Genomic DNA, 20050 nt, shown 5'->3' with positions numbered 1-20050 from the left:
CTTAAAAAGCAAAAAGAAAAAGGAAAAAAAAGATCTCTCCTGCCAATTATTAGACAAACACAGACTTCTGTGGAAAGAGAAAGGGAGAAGGAGAGGAGATAACAGAAATAGACACAGCAAAAGTGTGAAGGCTCAGAAAGTAAAAATGGGGAAAGGGAGAGGAAAGAAAGAAGAAAAAGGAAAAGGAAGAGGTGGAGAGAAATTGGAGGAGGAGGAAAATGTAATACTCTTTCCCTTAATTTAAGGAGAAAAGAAATAGATTCTCCTGGAGAGAGGCACATAGGGGATTTTGGATTCACTGAGGAGAGCTGAGCCCCCACTCTGCCTAACACACCAGAACTATTTTTGGAAGTGACAAATATATCTAAATCAAACGATTTTTATGTCCTGGAAGTAGGGTGGCCTTGCCAGAATAAGCCCACATTCCTTAAACTTATCCTTCGCCACTCAAGTTCCGATCCTTTGTATGTGACCTGCTTTCCCATTCTCTGGAAGCCTTTGGGATAGTCCCTTTGTCTGTAGCGTTTGGAAGTGTCACAGTGACATGCCCTAGACTGGGCCTTTCCCCGCCATTGTCCAGGCACTAAGGAGGCCTTTCAATCCCAGCTGTGTTCTTCCTCTCTAGAGGAGGCTTTAGTCATTACTTTCGTCATTTCCTCTCTTTTCCCTGGGTGTCTGTCTCTCTGCCGTCACTCTGCAGTTCTAATTCTTGGACCTCTCAGGTTTATCATCTCTCTTTCTTATTGCTTCTAATTTCCATTTCTTTGCCTTTTTTATTTTTTGTAGAGTTGTCTCAACTTTCAATTTTAAACTTTCTATTGGATGTAAAAAAAATTCTGCCATACTATTTGTAATTTCCAAGAGTTTTTTTGTTGTTGTTGTTGTTCTCTGAATAGTATCACTACCCTCCTTTTTACAGATGAGGAAATTGAGGCACAGAGAGGTTAAGTAACTTGCCCAGCATTACACAGTTAGGAAGTGATGGAGCTAGGACTCAATCCTGAACAGTAGAGCATGGGTGCTTTACCAGAGAAAGCATATTGCATAATGACTGTTCATATAGTCCCTATTTCTCCTGAGGTTATTAAGTTCACATATACCTATATACATGTATAGGTCTCTAGTGTGCACACACACACACACACACACTTACATTTTGTGTCTGATCTCTAGAGTGTCTGTTTTTTCTGAGTTCCTTTTATTTATTTGCTTTGTCAGCCTGGTTTGGTCTCTGCTTTTCACTTGAGATGCTTTCCTCAATTGTCTGGTGATCTTTGGTGTTCTTTCTTATTTAAAGTCAGGCCCTCTAAAATGGGCAGGCTCAGGGATAGGTAGATCTCATCAATGGGCGTCACAAAGGGACCTGGACTTTCCCATGCCAGTGTCTGACTAAACATTCTTCTTGGACCATTTTGCCCAGAGTTGCACCCTCCACGTAACCTACTGACTGGCAGCACAGATGTGGCTGCCAGTGTTTGCAGAAGGGCAAACAGGTGCTCAGGATGTTGACTCTTGCACAGACCCGCTGCACTCAGCTGTACCTGGATCCCCCTAATTCCATCTCTCCACAGAGCAAATCAGGGTTGGGGGCAGGGGTGGATAGGGAATAAATTCATATGTTGAAACCCTAATCCCAATGTGTGGTCCTTGGAGGTGAGGTCTTTGGGCGGTAACTCGGTCAGGGGGGTGAAGCCCTCATGAATGGGATTAGTACCCTTAGGAGAAGAGGCCAGAGCCCTAGCGATCTTTCTGCCACACGAGGATACAATGGGGGGCCTGCAGTCTGCCATGTGGAAGCGGCTCTCCCCACACGGCAGAACCCGACCATACTGGCACCCTAATCTCAGACTTCCAGCCCCCAGAACACTCAGAAAGAAATTTCTGTTCTTGGTAAGACACCCAGTTTACGGTGCTTCGTTATAAAACCCGAGCTGTTTACGACAACAGTCATGTTTTTTATGGACTTAAGTTCAGAAAGCAGTTCTTTAGAGTTTACACCATGAATCTCTCTGCATCTATAATCCCATTGAGTACACTGGGTAGTTTTGTTTCTTCGAGAATACAAAGGGCACGTGACTACTGTTATGTTTTCTAGTAAGCCATCAGACCATGTTCTAGCTCTACAATTAATAAAGTCACTGTCCAGTATAGAATTGAGGCCACTTTGAACCTCTTGAGGTTTATCTGTTTTGATTCACATTCTGCCAATATTTTTTTTAGATCACAAAATGCTTGATAAAGTATTTGTTGCCCATCTAATAAACACTTACAGAGCTCTTACCATGTGCCATGCACTGTTGTGTTTTAAAAATATTTACTCACTAGGAAATGTAAAAATGATCATGTCAGAAAGTTAATTTTCCCTAGAAAAGCTGGAGTCCGAGATGCCGGTTAGTGCAGGACAGCCTGTGCGTCAGCTGCAGGCACGCTCATGAGCCTGTGGCCAGCCAGCCCAGAACCCCCCACTCAGATAAGTTCCTTTACAGCTAACTATCCAATTCATTCATCCACTGCAGGCCATCGGCACTAGAGCAGTGAACAAAACAGATGCAAGTCTCCCCCTACCTTTATGGGACTTCCATCCCAGAGAGTAAACCAAATTACGTATCATGTGTTAGGTGGTACAAGAGCATAAAGCAGGAAAGAGAGATGAGAAGTGATGAAACGCAGGGGGTGATTTACAATTTTTAAAATGTGGAAGTTAGGGAAGGCCTCACTGAGGATACTATGTGAACAAAGGCCTGTAGGGGATGAGGGAGCCATGGTGAACTTTAGAGACCAGTGAACAACGTCCCCCTTGGACGAGGTGAGGTCTGAGGCAGAACGAGCGGCCAGATCCTGCATGGTATTGTCACAATTGTGAGGAATGTGGTTTTTAATATGAGTGATGAAGGGTCCTGAAGAGTTTTCAATACAGGAGTGACATGATTTAATGTAAGCATTCATACGATCAGTCTAGCTCTTGTTTAGGGGCAAGAATAAGCAGAGAAGCCAGTTGAGAGTCTATCACAAATAATCCAGGATGGTAACAGAGGAGGTGGTGAGAAGTAGTTAAGATTTGAAAGTAGAACCAGTTGGATACACTGTGTGATAAAAAGAAAGGAGTCAAGTATGACTTCAAGATTTTTGCCCCAACCAACTAGAAGGATGGAGTTGTCATCATTACCTCACATCAGAAGAACTATGGAGGTGGGGGCGGGAGGGGGGGAAGATCAAAATCAAGCTCAGTTTTGAGTTTTGGACACCCTCAGCTTGGAGATGTCTGCTGGACATCTGGTGTTGAAATGCATATTTAGATATTTGAATCAGGGGACTGGTCTAGGTTAGAAGCATAAATTCAGACCAGTATCTAAATGGCATATAGAATTATGCTACTGGATGAGAACTCAAGGCATCAAGTGTCTATAAAAAGAGAAGAAGTCTAAGCATACTGAGCCCTGGGCCTGCAAATGTCAGGCGGCTGAAGATGAGGAGGAAAGCAAACGATGCCCAGAGAGATAAGAAATCAGGATAATATGGAACCTTGAAGCCAAGTAAAGAAAGTGTTTCAAAGACTATTCAACTCCTACAACTGTGTCAAATGCTACAGAAAGGTCATGTAAAGTGAGGACTGAGAAATGACCACATGGCTTAAACATGTGGAGGACATTGCTGATTCGGATAAAAGCAATTTTGGTGGAGTGGCAAGGATGAAAGCTAGATTAGAGGGAGCTCGAGAGTGAGGAGAGGAATTGGAGCAGATACAAACAGATTGTTCAGAGCTTTGTTACAAAGGGAAGGACAGAAATGGGCTGGAAGCTGCATGGAAGTGGGTAAAGAAAGAGCCGATTTGTTTGTTGTGTTTTTTGTAAGATGAGAGAACTAAGAGCATGTGTGTAGGCTGATGGGAAAGATCTGGCAGCACAGAGGGAAGAAGAGAAGATGCCAGAGATTTCCTGGAGCTGTGTCCCTTAGTGAAGGACAGCGGGTGGGATCTAGAGCATAAGGGGAGGAGATGGCCTTTGCTGGAAGATGCAGGTAAATCACCCTCAGCAACAGTGGTGGAAACTTCTGATTAATCCCATCTGCTCCGGAAGTAGCAGGAATGATTCATCGGAGAAGCAAGAGTGAGGGTGGTAGGAAAGATTGTGGGAGGTTTGAGGTGTGAGGAAAGGATAGGAATAGTCATCTAGGAAAGTGGGCTGGAAAACGCAGTATGAGTCCCACGTCTCCAGGAGGCAGTCGAGTCCACTTGAAATTACCAATATTGAATTTAACGAGAGACCAGTTGGTGATATATGAAAGCCTCTAGAACTTGTAATAGCTAAAAGGAGCAGAATCAATACTCTGGAGAATAATGAGAGTCATGGAAGAAATACAGTTAATAACAACCTTCAAGGTTTTTACTATGTATTTGAACCTAAGTCACAGCTGCCTGCATTTCTGAATTTCTCAGATAAATCTATAAGGCTCTGGTTTAGCATGGTTGAAAATTTATAGCTAATTTATTATGCAAACTGTCCCCAAAACATTTTTTGAATAATTTTATTCTCAGGATGGTACTGACTGTACATTTCATTTCCAAACATAAAATTAAGTTAGGGTGAGTTATTTGAATCCACGTCTTATTTTCATAGCTGTCATTACTGTAGAGAAATACAATTTTTAAACAATCATTTGCAGCATGGCCTAAACAGATGTAGAATAACAGATGAGAAAAAAAAAAATCACAATTTTTGAAGTGAGCAAGTTGTTCTTTTTTGCTGTTGCTGTTGTTTTAATCTCTGGCTCTTTCTCACTGTTCCCACTTATGCTTGGCCATGCCCTCCACCCTCACCAAGCACTCAGTTCCCCTCTGCTTTTCTAGAGCCTCTTCCTCAGGTCACTCTTCCCTGTTAAAGAGCCCACTGTGTTGTGTTGGTCCACGTTCTCCATGTAATTCCTATCAAAACCTTGGGTTTAAAACCCTATTGGAAAGGAACAAACCAACAAATGTTTACAAAGGTGTCAATGGTTGTTAATCATCTCAATACGCCACCCAGGGTACTTTGCATTATATCTTAATTCAAAAAAGTCCTTCATTCCTTCCTTTATTTTCCATTTCCTATCACTAATAGTGAAAATTCATTCATTTTTTCCAGGAAAGTGATTTGGAGGGAAGAAAAGCAGGAGACTCCTCTAGAACACTTACATTTAGGGCAAGCCCAGATCTTATACGGATAAATTTCTTTAAAATATAATAGCATAAGTTCCTGAATAAAATATTTGTTTTTAGGATAAAGAAAGGATACTTCCAAGATTCTTGCAACATAGCATAAACCTCAAATTATTATGCAGTCTTTTCTTCCCAAAAGCTTTGTAGGAATCCACTTGAAGCTTCCTCAAACACTGTGAATACAGGGATGGTCAGCTGGTGCCAGATGTTAATACATAGCTGTGTACTACCCTACAACAAAAATATTCTGAAAATTCTTGAGAAATATTTATATTTAATTTAAAATAGTTACTGAACTTTCAAACTTGAAAATATTGATAGTTTACCTCATAATAAAGGTACGAATTTGTGGAGCATGAATAAAATTCACGATTTCCACTTGGGCCATGATGGAGCAACAGAGACCATCCTTAATCTGCTATAGTAAACAGTTGGAAAACTGGACAAGATATAAGAAACACTGTTTTAGGATGCTGGGAAACAAGAAGAACAGGATTGTCAATCTATGGAAAGAAGGGGAAAATAAGGTAAGTCCTACAACCACTCCTTCTTCCTGGAGACACATTTTGGGCCTGAACATAGCGAAAGGGAATTCAAGCAACCATGGCAATACTGTGAATTGAGGAGATGAAGACTGGAGTCTGGGAAGGCTGAGGCCTCTGGAATTTGTGGGGGGAAGAGCACTAGACGGGAGGGAGTATATGGAAGTCCAGATATCAACATGGGTTCCCTTGGGTCTGTTGCTGATACTTACTTATGCACGTATAGGGTTAAGTTCTACAAGACCAAGTGAAAATTGACTGATGAGTTTTCAGACAAACAATTCCCAAAGCTTACACAAGGCTGAGAGATATTTGAATTCTGAATAGTCAAAATGAAATCCTCATAGAACATCCAGGAAGGTCACACTTTAGTTATGGAGTTAGACTCGCCTTAAGAGTAAAGACAATTTTAAATCTACTCTAACAAAGTTTGAAAACAAGCTTCAAATGGATAAAATTGGTCATCTACAAGTAACTTAACTGCTTCCTAAAGCAAGTCCAATGTTTTTAAAAATAAGTGGAGAAAATACAGCATTCAACAACGCAAATTTTATAATGTCCAACATCTAATTAAAGATAACTAGACATGAGAAAAAGCAGGAATATGTGAACGATAAGCAGGACAAAAATCAGTCAAAAGTGTTAGAACCAGAAATGACAGAGATGGTGAACCCAAATATTTAAACAAAAACATGAACATAGTGAGGACAGAAATGAAAGATATTAAAAAAACACAACTAAATAGTGTAGAACATAATAATATATTATCTGAAAGAAAAATTTCACTGGATGGGGTTAAGCGCTACAGAGGAAAAGATCAGTGACAACAACACTATGTTAACATCAAAGTAGATTTGAGAACAAAGTAGCTTAGCAGAAAAAAGAAGGATATAGCATAATGATAAATAATTTAATTCATAAAAATGATATAACTATCCTAACGTGTATTATCTAATTTAATGAGTTTTAAAACACATGAGGCAAAGAGTGATAGAACTGAAAGGAAAAAGAGGCAAATCTGCAAGTTATAATAAAGGAGATTTCAACCCTTTCTCTCTCAGGAATTGATAGAAAGAATAGATATAAAAGTAATAAGAATACAGATGATCTGAAAAATGCTGTCAACCAACTTGACCATTAATCAAGAGAGAATATTCTGGACCATACAACAATATCACTAAATTTTAAAAAAAGAATTGAAATCATACAGAGTATATTCTCTGACCACACTAAAATTAAATTAGAAATCCATAATAGAAATGTGTCTGATAATCCCCAAATATTCAGAAAATAAAAAAATATGCACCTAATTTCCATGAACCAGAGAAGAATTCACAAGGGCTATTAGAAAGTATTTTAAAATTAATGAAAATTGAAGCATTGTGTTGGTGGAATGCAGTTAACTCAGTGCTTAGTGGAAAAATTTTAGCTTTGAATTATTTTATTAGCAAAGAAGGAAGATCTAAAATAAGTGATATAAGCTTCCCCTGAAGAAGCTTGAAAAAGAACAGCAAATGTTTAAAACAGTAAGCAGGAGAAAATAATATATGTAACAGTGGAAATCAATGGAATAGGAAACAGGAAAAGAGAGAAAATCAATGAAACCAAAAACTGGTTCTTTGAGAAGAGATCAATAAGATTGATAAAGCTCTGGTAAGAAACAACAGAGAGAAGATGTAAATGACCAATACCAGGAATGAGAGCGAGGGCACCTCACTATCAGATCCTACAAACATTAATAGGACAATAAGGAAATATTATGAACAATGAATTGCCAAATATTTTTTGATAATTTAGACAAAATGCATACATCTTTTAAATGATACAAATTACCAAGCCTAACTCAAGAAGAAATAGAAAGCTCAGAGTTTTATATCCTTGTATGTATTAAATACACACACACACACACACACACACACACACACACACCCCTCTATATTCAAGCCCAAGTGATTTCACTAGTGAATTCTATCAAATATGTAAGGAAGAAATAATATCAACTCCACAGAAAGTCTTCCAGAAAATACCTCACGATAACCGGTTAAAGGAGAGAAGTTCCTCCACCAAAACATGGATTCTATCTCTTAACACCATCGAAAGTCTTACACCATTATTTCTCCCCAGTCTCCCTTTCACATTGCCAATATTTTCTCCTCCACTGACTCCTTCCCATGTAATTACAAAAAGGCTAGTTTTTACACACACACACACACACACACACACAGCCGTGCCTCCTCCATGCTGGGCACTGTCTGTTTACAGAGGTAAAGATTTAATGCAGTTGGGGAGGAGACAGATAAGTGACTACATAAGATACAGCCTAAGTGTCAGGAAAGCCACGCACAGGGTGTTATTAGGGAAAACCTACGAGATACCTCACCTCAGAGGCTTTTGTACGGAGATGAATATTAAAGGATAATGACGACGATGATCATGATGATAGCAACAAAATAACTAATATTTATTTTGCTCTGACTCTCCTGACACATATTCTTTATGTGCTTTACACATATCTAACCCTCTTAAAAAACTCCGTGAGATAGGCATGGTTATTATCCTCGTTCATAAATGGTGAAACTGAGAGTCAGAAAGGTTAAAAGACTTACTCAAGCTTATCAGGTAGGAATGAATAGGGATCAACTAACTGAAAAAGAAAGAAGAAAATTCCAGGTGAAAGAAGTAACGTGTACAAATCTTGAAGGAACATGGTATATTCGAGGCACCATGCTTTCCTTTCTTCACAACCACATTTCTTGGAAAGGTAATCTTTACCTTCTGCCTCCATTTTCATTTATGCATTAGTTCCAGAAATATTTACTGAGCAGCTTGGTGACTACCCATTCTTTACTTATGACCTGAATTTGACCTGTTCCCTCCATTCAACTCATCAGTGACCCTATTGCTGTAATAACAGGCCATTTTTATAACATTCAATATTTTTTATTGTAAAAGTAAATACAGGGTGTGGTGATGGTTGTACAAGTCTGTAAATTTATTAAAAACTCATTAAACCTCACTCTTAGAAGAATTTTATGGTATGTAAATTATACCTCAATAAAACTGTTTTTAAAAATTATATACATGCTTAGTGTAGAAAAAGAGATATATACAGATAAAATATTTCCTGTAATCTATCACCCAGAGTAACAATGTCGACGTTTTAGTGATTTTTATGTGCAGTAATATATTTGCATGTATCAGAGTATTTCTGAAGTCTTAAAACTGGTATTTTCGTCCTCTCATCAACCCTTCCCTGTTTGGCATTCTACCCTCAGTCCCTCACAGGAAGGATGACACAGCAAAAGGATAGAGAAAACAAAGGAGGTCATTTTTGGCTTTTGACTATAATCTGGGCTGATGGGATTCAGGGCATAAAAATTAATGTCTAAGTGGGTTTTATTCTGCCTGCTTCCCCCACTTTCTCCCCAGCTCTAGATTAGAAACAATTTTTCAGGTTGGGAGAATGAGACATAGTCTGAAGTGAAGAGGAAAATGTTTACCTGCAAGTCTGACTCTGAGAAAACGCCCTGTTTCTTGCCCTGTTCTGGGACACACCTGAGGGCTGGGGAAAGCACAGAAACCCCATACAGGTACAAGCCGGGCTAGTCTACGAGCAGAGCAGCCTGTACCCACAGGTGGGAGCAGGGGACTGCCAAAGATCGGTGTGGACAACAGATGCCTCAGTGCATGCTGGGTGGATAGGTGATGGCCAGGACACAGGATCCCGTGCCTCATCTCCACATGATAAAGCCCTCGGGCTTACGGTGTCCTGGGAGTAAATGGGAGAGATACCAAGGTCTGAGGGACTGGGAACAAGTATCAAATTTCTGTCATGCAGCCAAATGGTGACTCAAAACAGAAATTGAGATTAGAGTGAAATAAGCACATCTGAATTTATGATCTTTGCTGGTATGTCGCTATTAAGGGTGAGGGTGAGACATTGGTGGTACTTGGCTCAGATCCTAGCTTTATGCGCCCGGTGAGGATACAGATATGAATAAGAAGTTCCTTGTGTTGCATCCTAAGACTTTTGAACCTTACTCTGTGTCAAGGATAAGTTTTCAATTTCATACAATCATTACAAGGAAGGGTACTTAAATTAAAGACTCCTTCTTTTCCATCATTATATATAAATCCCAACTTGAACTCAAATAAACAAAATCTTGAAAGCGAAAAGAAAAAAAAATCCCAACTTGAGAAAATGGCAAACTAGTGTAAACAACAAAACATCTGTAAATGTCAGTGCTCCAAATTTAGTGACTCTTCAGTTTTAATTCATTTCTGGAAAATCGATTGAATCATTTTATATAGTGGCTTTACCCAGACAAGAATCTAATAATTAGGAACTTCCAAATGTTTTGTTTTTTTGTCACTATTTATTTTGTAAAAATCCTATGGAGAACCACATCCTTTATTAAAGAAGGAAAAAACTGGACAGTTTAGGAAAAGGGCTGTAGGATCATTATCAATGTCACCATTTATTGAGTATCTACTCAGTAAATATTGGTGGATCCATTCTTAGGAAAAGCGCCCATATTCCTGAATTTGGCCCTATTTTTGAATATGCTGAATCAATATTGGATATATTTTCTGTCCACACAGAGTTAATAGCTATGGCCAATACTGTAGACTAAACTAATGCATAATGGCAGATAACCTAAAAAACAAGACAGGACAGTTGATTTTCTGCTCTTACTGTAATTCACAAGGGCTAATTTTCTCACCATTGCGACATATATATTTACATGGCCAACACCCATAAATGATCACATAAGATTTACAAGAATTTCCACCCCACTCACTGAATTAGAAAGCAAACTGTGAAACAAGCTTATGGAACTAGTTAAAGAATTAAGATCTAATCATATTTCAAAAGCTCACCCTCAGAGAAGCTCTCTGAAGCAAAGGCCACAGAAACTGAAACTCATTTATTACTTGGGCAGAAATACAAACTAAGAGAATGAGGGAGGAAAAAAAACTTCAGTTTGCTTCAGGGAAGAAGCAACTATTCTCTGATGTGCAAAAGAATTTATCATCAAAGACCAAATGTAAATGGGGTCAATTAATTTTTTTTAAGAATCTTTACCTTCTATAATATTTTATGTCTTTGCTACTATTATGCTTTTCACCAAAATCTAATGTTGCACGATTTGACAAATGTTAAAGGAAAATGACTACTGCATTTAACAAATTTTAACATACATAATATACATTTCAAATATACTTAATATATTTACATATGAGTAGCACATTTGTTGGTATAGTGCTTCTAGGAAGCAGCCAGAAGATCCATTCCAAATACGTGACTTCAGACATCAAAAAATGTTGTCATTGTCCAATGATCAAATGCAGCTAATAGAATTATTGGTCAAGTAATAAATTATTTCAAATAAGCTTTGAATTTAGGAGTTAGATGTCCTCATTTGGCATCCTCATGAATCACATTAATATTTCATTTATTTTTGAAAATTTTCTATTTTTTGGCTCATTTGTATAAGAAAAAACGTAATGAAATAATGTATTATAAAAGTTGCTATGTTAGATTTGTAGGTGGTTCAATATAAAGCATTAATCTCAATACTTGACAAAAGTTTTATTTCCCCTAGTGGATAATTCGGAAGTTTAGAATAGGTACTGAGAGGACATTTTTAAGATGTAGTCATTAGGTCTTCCTAATTAAAAATGGCCTAGAGATAATCTAGTTTTTCAGGATCATCCATATTGAGATACAATTACCATGCCAATTCATTGAACACTAATATTCGAAATGTTTGACAGACAGTGTGAAGCCTATATGAGTATAAACATGCTCTAGCCCACATTCAGTCTGCACACATAAGGTCTTCAGTTATAATGATTTTGTTGCTGTGCTGGTGAATGTCCCATTGCCCAGACCCTCAAACCAACTCCAAACATCTTTTGCATGAACTCAAATTGCTTTGATTGGCTATTGCAACGACGACAGCCAAATGGTAAGCAGTAAAGTATGGTGGCCAAGAGCATGAGCTTGGAAGTTAAACCTGTGTGGTGTGACCACGGGCAAATTTTTTCACTCTCCTGGGCATGACTTTGTAATGTGCAGAGAAAGTGGACAATCAAGATTAAACAGCACTGAGGTTTAGCAATGTAGGAATGGTGGAAGTTCAAGATGGCAAGAGATCAGAGAGTGGTGAGTAAGCACTGGAATGAGGACCAGGTTCTTCAGGAGGGAGGGAACAGGGAAAATAAAAGGTAAGGCAAGAGTGATGAAAAAAGAAAAAGAGAGAACTTGATAGACTGAGATCTTGGAGGTGAACTGGCTGAGCAATGTTGGTGTCTGGCATGGCTCTACTTTTTGATGGATAAGTGGAAACAAGACAGACGTTACTTTACTACAGCTGGCTACTAGAAAAGCTACCTATCAAAATCCATCTTTTGCAGTCAACTCGAGTTATTCGTTCTTTTTCATTCTTCCACTTTGAAAATAACTATTTGCCTCAGATTCTTCCCTGGGGGAGCAATTTTCTTCCTGACATGTCTCCAAGACAGGGGTGCTCTGCTGCTTTTGCCTTTGCTAATAATTTTTATTTGTAAATGTCTAAATTATATAACTGACACATACAGAAGGACACATTCTGTGTGTTTATAAAACACGATAAAGAACCCTCCTAAAACGACCATACAACTTAATATCATCTAGCATTGTAAATGCCAGCGCTTCCCCCCACCCCACTCCATCCCCATCACTAATGCAAATTAATCACTATCTTGAATTTTATTTCCCTGCTTAAAAAATGACCATATGTGTAAGGACCTTTAACAGATTATTTAGGTTTACTATTTTTTAGCCTTGTACAAACGTAATCACGCTCTATGTTGTTTCCTGAAATGTGTTGTTTCTCACACAACATTGTTCTAAGAGTTGCTCATGATATTTTCATTTTAAGATGTAGTTCCTTCAGTTTCATTGCTTCATAATATTCAATTGTGAGAACAGATCAAAATTATTCATTCTTCTGTTAATGGGTATTTCAACTTTTTAAGTGTTTTCTTCCATGGGCCATGCTGCTGTGAACATTCCTGTACATGTCTTCTGGTGCATATTCGTGAGTTTCTAGGCATATGCTAAGGAGCTGAATTGATGGTTCATAAATCAAACGTTCAACTTTACAGGACAGTGCAGCAAACATTTTATGTTATCACCACAGTATATAAGAGTTTTTTTTTGGGGGGGCGGGGGAAGGGGAACAGGACTTTTATTGGGGAACACTGTGTACTTCCAGGCCTTTTTTCCAAGTCAAGTTGTTGTCCTTTCAGTCTTAGTTGTGTAGGGCGCAGCTCAGCTCAAGGTGCCATGTTCAATCTTAGTTGCAGGGGGCGCAGCCCACCATCCCTTGTGGGACTCGAGGAGTTGAACCGGCAACCTTGTGGTTGAGAGCCCACTGGCCCATATGGGAATTGAACCGGCAGCCTTCGGAGTTAGGAGCATGGAGCTCCAACTGCCTGAGCCATGGGGGCCGGCCCCGACTCTCTTGAATTTTTACAATAGCCTTCTAATCGGTTGTCTTATTCTATTAATTTAATTTAATTTAATTTAAATTTTTGCTGTGAGATATACAGACGATGCCAAAAAAATGTACACACATTTTAAGAAAGGAAAAAACTGTATTAAAATTGTAATACTCAATATATACGGATAACAAAAGACGAATACAAGTCATGTGTATACATTTTTTGGGCACACCCGGTATACCCACCCACCACCTTTCACCTGTGTTCTATGTAAAATGTAAATATGACACATCACTTTGCTTCAGTGACTAGGCTCAGTGGAAGTGCCCGAGAAGGCTGGAGCAGCAGGGACAGAATCCTGAACCTTTCTCTCTGCAGTCTTACCCTCTCCAGTGCGCTGCTCCTGTGAACTACAGTAAACACAGGGCTCAGGTCATTCCCTGAAAGCTCTACTTGCTTTTGTTTTTTTCATGGTGAGGCTCTAAACTAGTGGCTCCCATCTGGGTGACCTGGATTTAGGAGGCCTTGCAGCATTATCAGAGGACACAAGAAAAAGCCTGTGAGAACAGCTGGGGGCCTACAAATGCAATCTCCATGATCTTCGGTTGAAGGGTGTTTGTCCCCTCTGCTCCCATTACAGACGCTGAGTTTTCGGCTGACTCAGTTTCTTCTACCGAGACCTTTGCAGCATCACTACTAAATGTCCCATCTTAGTCTAACACTTTCCTGGGGAATATACCTCGTGCGTGGCACTCACCAACTGGCCTTTAATTTCCTTTCAGACCAAAATTGGCACCATAGGCCCTCATACCTATACCCCATTGCATGTTGCTCTGATCCCATTTGGAATGGGTAGGTCTTCAACGTCATATGACTTTTTGGGGGGTGCTTTGTTTCTGTCTGATGTCAGATCAGTTTGCTATAGCATTAGTGGAAATCTTCTAGATTTCACTAGAGGGAAAAAAAAAATCAATAAAAGGATGACAATAGGAGACTAAAAATAAAACAGGGAACCAAAATCTTGAGAAATAATTTTACAAAGCCTAAATGTCTGTTAAGAAGCTATGACATTGAAAACTATTTCCCCGAACAGGATTATGACAAAATAAGAAAGTAGGAGAAATGACACCAGAGAGAAAGGACAAAAATGTTCTTTGAGATTCTAAACTTACTGAGTCAGAACTGCCAGGATCTTGTTCCCATAAATCTGTATTAAAAGCTCTCTGTTTCTTTGATAATCAGCCCAACTTGGGAACAACCACTGCTCTAGCTAACTGAGGACATGACTAAGGGCACTTTCCTACATAAAAGTATTAGAACAATAATTTCTAAAACACATAATTTCTGCTTACACTTCTGCTATATTATCTCATTTCTACTGTGATTTTTCTGTGAAAAGTGCCCAAGTTGAGATTGGCTGTTTTAAATAAATGAATATCATCAACTTTGAAAACCCCCAAAAGGGTTTCTATGGTAACACAGAGCAAAGATAATAACCACCAAGATCTAAATAATCAAGGTTGCTTAGTGATCTTAAGCTGGCTTACTTTTAATGGGTTTAAACGTAGTAAAAAGCAAACAGCTCCAAGGGGTCAGTAAGTATTACTACAAGAATTTTTACCTAATTATGAGGTCCCCCCAAACACCGAATAAATATAAAATGGAATATACTGTTTAATCATGAAAGTAATTAAAATACATAAATAGAATTTTCACTGAGTCCATTACTTTCAGAAAGTAATTATTTATCTAATTCAAGTCATGCAGCTAGGTGTTAGAATTAACTTCTCTGAATTAAATACAAAAATGGAAAGTCATTTTAGGATTTGATCCTCAATCATTTTCAACCAAATATCCAAATTCACTTCAAATTCACACAAGAACTGCAGCAGCTTCACCTAAATTAGTTTTCTACAAGTTAAACATCCCTCCTACACTCAGATGTGATTGTGGAACTACTTTGATCTTTATTCCCAAATTTATTGCTCCGTGTAATCCATGACAAAATATAATGTGATTTACTATATCTCTATATGACAGCCCAGCAGCTGACAGAAGTTAATAATTGAGCGTAAGAAAAATACCTTCTGGCACTAAAATATACAGATCATAATGGGGGCTCTTTAGTATCACTTTACAATGAAACCTATATAAGCTGATCATAAGAACTTCAAAACAATTCTTTTTTTTCTCATGTATTTTTTATTTTTATTCCTTAAATGTGCTTGGTAGCTACAAGCAAGTAATTATGGAACATTTTGCTTTTGTTCTCATTAAAACAGTGTGGGACTAGTCACATGGTAATGTTCCTTTCTCAAAGGACTAAATTTCTCCATTTAATTTGATATAAGTGAAGAAACAAAACATGGAAATCTAGGAGACTCTAAAAAGGTACATTTATATTTGGTTATGCTATAGAAAAAGCTAGATTAGCTAATTATGCCTTTTATTTATATATATATATTATATATATGTTTTGATAATTATATGATATATATATAAAATTATCAAAATCAGGTGAAATCAAGAACTCACTTTAGAGTTGCTAGCGCTGAATTTCTCTGAAATTTCCTCTCCCCAAACATGAACCTGCATCCAGGGCAGGAAATGTCAGACTAGATGGCATTTAGATCTCTTTCACCCTAAAATGTCCAAGATCCTTGAGACTGCCTCAGGAATTTAGTAGTTTTCTTAATGTAAGCGTGAGTTAATGTCTGGTTGATGTAAAATACACAAAGCCAATAGAAGAAAGTGCTTAAATTCAATCTAATTCTAGAGAGCACACAGATAAAAACAACACTGACCTGCGTGTTCTATTACGAGCAAGAATGAAAACTGAATGGGTTTTCGGCAGAGACGGCCTCCACCCACACCCCACCTGTATATCCAGGCCTTGTGGATGGAAAGGTCAGCACTTAGATCACCCAACTGCCTTGTATAGGGCACAAATTATATCCATTGTCACTCCTTGAAAAGCTGATTTCTAAACTTCAAGTAGACGATACGATTGCAAATTAATATAAATGTGTTTCTTGAAACCCAACTTCAGATCAGTGGCTTCCAAACCTTCCAAATCAGCGCATCAGAATTCCTCCACCTCCAGAGATTCCTAGTCAGCAGGTCTGTGGTGGGTACCTTACATTTCCCTTTTCAACAGTCTCCCCAAGTGAGTCTGATGCTCACTCAGAACTTAGAAAATCCTCTGAAAATCCTTTAACTCCTGTTGCCAGTTTGTCCTATACTTTTAAATCCTGCAGGATGGTTTGGTGTTGCTGACAGCAACTGATATTGATGATCTATTTTATGTGTTTTGTAACCAAACAGTGAGAAAAAATACAATTTTTAGCTTTATCATATCAATTTTCCACCCTATGTGGTTTTAAAAAATGTTTCTCAACTCTTGCAAAAACTTATACTCCACCTCATATATTCATTTTCTCCTTTTTTATTTTTGTCATTGAGCAACAGTTGGCAAGCTCATCTAAATGTGATTTGCTAAATATTTGGAAACCCAGACACATTTACTTCCATTTCTTCCTTCTGACTTAGTTCATCATGCATGGAAACTGGATGTAAAATTGAAACAAATCTCTATCCGCTAGGTTTGTTAATATATTCTTAAGTTCTAACAATTGTTCTATGGAAAAATGCCATTTGTATATTCCTGGAAATGTTCTGTTGGGAAACCTAATCTTTGACTTTTGGTCAATAATCCTTTTAACTTCATTATGTTTCTCTTATTCCTTCAGTTTGGCCTATATCCTTATTTACCAAAGCTTGGTACAATGGTTATGCGAAAGCACCACTCTTGATGGGACAAAACGAATGGTCAAATATGCTTTTCCGTGATGGTACGATGACCTTGGATATCCTCTTTGAGGCGCCCCTTTCTACCAACACCCAGTCAGGTATCCTACTTGTGGCTTATACCTCCATCCCCACTTGACTTCCACTGCCCCAGCTCCCAACTTCCGTGTCACTTCCCAAGACAACTGTAGTCATCTTTAGTCAGTGTTCCTTTTCAACAATAACAATAGAAACGATTTCAATGTGAGATCTACATAGGGACTTTCATCTGTTTTGTTCACTGATGTATTACAAGTATTACAAGAGTAAGGTTTTCAGCAAAAATTCCACCCTTCCTAAGCACTGGGCATGTAACACCCTTTATACACGTTCTCCCATTCAATCAACATATAAGCTAGGATGCAGAGATTTCCATCCTTGTTCTCTACATGAAGACACTGTCACTTGGTAAGCTGTCCCCATCACAGAGCTAAGAACGGGAGCTGGGTCTGCAGCTAGACCAGTGTCACTCTGTGGCCTGTAAGGACACCACTGATGTCTCTCTACACTGCTCAGATCCCTAAGAGTTGGTTCCTCGGTCTCAAAGGAATAGTTACTGTTTAATGAATTCTTACTATGTGCCCAGCGCTTTACAGAATGACCTCACTTAAAACTGCAAGAGAGGTATTAGGGTGCTATTTTACAAATACAACCTGAGGCGCAGAGAGTAAGCACCTTGTTCAAAATTAGCAGGCTGTGCGGCAGAGATTTGGATTCCAAAAGCCCAGACCACCTCTGGTTCCCCATAAGTGCTGTATCAGAATTTTCTCCTTAAAAAGCTATCATTTTATTCTACACAAAAACCTTCAATGGCTCATAACGCACAAGTAATAAGGGTCCAAACAACTAACTGGGTGAGGCATTCAATGCTCTTCACACCTTGGTCATTAGCCCTTACCCATTCCCTTTGGAGTTTGCCACACTGTATCCACCCTCTACACATGTCCTGCACCTCAAAACAGTCCTTTTTTCAAGCTGCTCCCACCAGTTAGAAAGCCTTTGCCAATTTCCCCACACACTCTAGAAGAACCCATTAAAATCACATCTCTTCCAAAAAGCTTTCCCAGATCCCTACCCTGAGAATCGTTAATTCTGCTTCTCCCCTGGGTTACAAAAGCACCATGTGCCTCCAGGATGGCAACTGTACAAGTTTGCCTTGCAGCAGAGGTACGTGTATGTGTCTGTCTTCCTTTGCCAGACTATGAGTCCTCAGAACAGGACTTGTGTTGAAATCCCCTTTATAGACATTAGCACAGTGCTTTGTGCAAAAGCGGCCACTGCTGCCTGCTGAACTGCACTGAGAGAATGTCCCGGGAACTCTTGGAAGAAGGATAATATACCAATTCTAAGGTCTTCTTATTTTGCGCACATTTATTATTCTGTTAAAAACCAGCCAACAATACTTTAGGAACATTAATATTTCAATTTCTTCAACACAGAAATCATATACTAAACTGTACTTAAAAACTCCCCAAGACAGATGGTTACTAGACTTATTGTGATCACTTTGTAAGGTATATAGATATTGAATAACTGCATTTTGGACATCTGAAACTCATATAATATTATATGTCAATTATATTAAAAAAACCCCAAATCTTATATAGATGAAAATGCCAATTAAAGCAGAAACGTGTAAAACGATATAGGTACTTAATGTCGCTGTCTCAGTCACCATCCTGGCCAAAGTGGGAGATGCTTACAGCTCACTTGTCTGGCACCTGTGGAGATGACTGGCTGGTGTGTGAGCGGGGAGCCTCAGCAATGTGGTCTGCTGGGGTTGCAGAGCTCCAGGCTCCCTCTGAATTCTCACCAATTTGCCAGCACTGTGGTTCTCAACAAAATACCCCCAGACCCTTACCCCTTGGATCTTTAGGTAGTTGTCAGCCTATGACCCCCAACAATTGAAAATCACCTCTCCAGGATATTTGGTATAAAAGACAAACTATAAATGCATAACTTCTATTAAAAATTTAAAACTCAATATCTTCCTATAGACATTTGAATGAAATTCTTATCTGGGTTAGTGTGTTGCTGGGAAAGGCTTGGCTGGCCAGCTGACTTCCGAGAGTATTCAAGAACTTCTTGTGATGCCATCCATTCGATGCACTGAACTTGTTGAATCCTCCATGGATCACAATCTGAGCCCCTCTTTGCAAGTTCAGAAACTGAATATTGCTGGTGCCCCGGACCCACACAGACCAAATCCATGGTAGTCCTAGGTTTTAAAGGGCATTCTCTGTTACTCTATGTACTATCGATTATTAACTTACATTTAGGTTTGCACATAACCTTGCTCACATTCTAAACCAGCCTCTTTTCATGCTTAATACCTGTCATTTGTCACAAGCACTCATCTCTAGTACTGTTATCTCAGAACAGAAACTGGAAAAAACTTCCGAGAATTTTTACTGTCTCTTGTTCAGAAAGGTTATATAGTTAATCACTTTAGAATCTAAAGCTGCTAAAATCCTTGAAGTGCTTTTGTGATGAACAACATGATGATGGTTTTCAATTCACCCCCAAACAAAGGCCAAATAAAAATATATGCAAATGTATCATGAACCAGACTTTGTTCTAGGATGCTTTAGTGGGCTCTTAATCTTTTTAAATGTCAACAGCCTTCAAAATATTTAAGTACAAAAGACAAAAACAAAAACAAAAAATCCCAAAACAATGTGAACTAAATAATTTACTAGCCAAACAGGAAGACACTAAATTTTAAAATTTCCTTGATTGGTCAGAGGTATAATACACATTTTTAAACTCAAAACAGACTAAAAAGAGTTGTTCTTCTCTACTAGGTTTACAAAGTTTAAACATAAGAATGTAGTATTTAATTCTATACTGTTTCTTCTCTTGTGTTTTGAGGTGAAATAAAGAGAAAATGTTTTCTATGCACCATTTCCTTAAAATGTAGTTTGTTTTATTTCCCCACACTTGAAATAAAATCTGTGGCTGCCAACTGAAATCCTTA

General features: G+C 38.5%; 1 protein-coding gene across 1 annotated transcript in view; it reads right to left on the bottom strand.

Moving 5' to 3' along the window:
* The window catches only part of CEP112 (centrosomal protein 112), a 346080-nt gene that overhangs the window by 102501 nt on the left and 223529 nt on the right, over positions 1-20050 (bottom strand). The window lies entirely within an intron of this gene.

Source organism: Rhinolophus sinicus, linkage group LG15 (assembly GCF_036562045.2).
Source record: "Rhinolophus sinicus isolate RSC01 linkage group LG15, ASM3656204v1, whole genome shotgun sequence".
In the NCBI taxonomy this organism is placed as follows: domain Eukaryota; kingdom Metazoa; phylum Chordata; class Mammalia; order Chiroptera; family Rhinolophidae; genus Rhinolophus; species Rhinolophus sinicus.
This window is presented reverse-complemented; position numbering and strand designations above follow the sequence as displayed.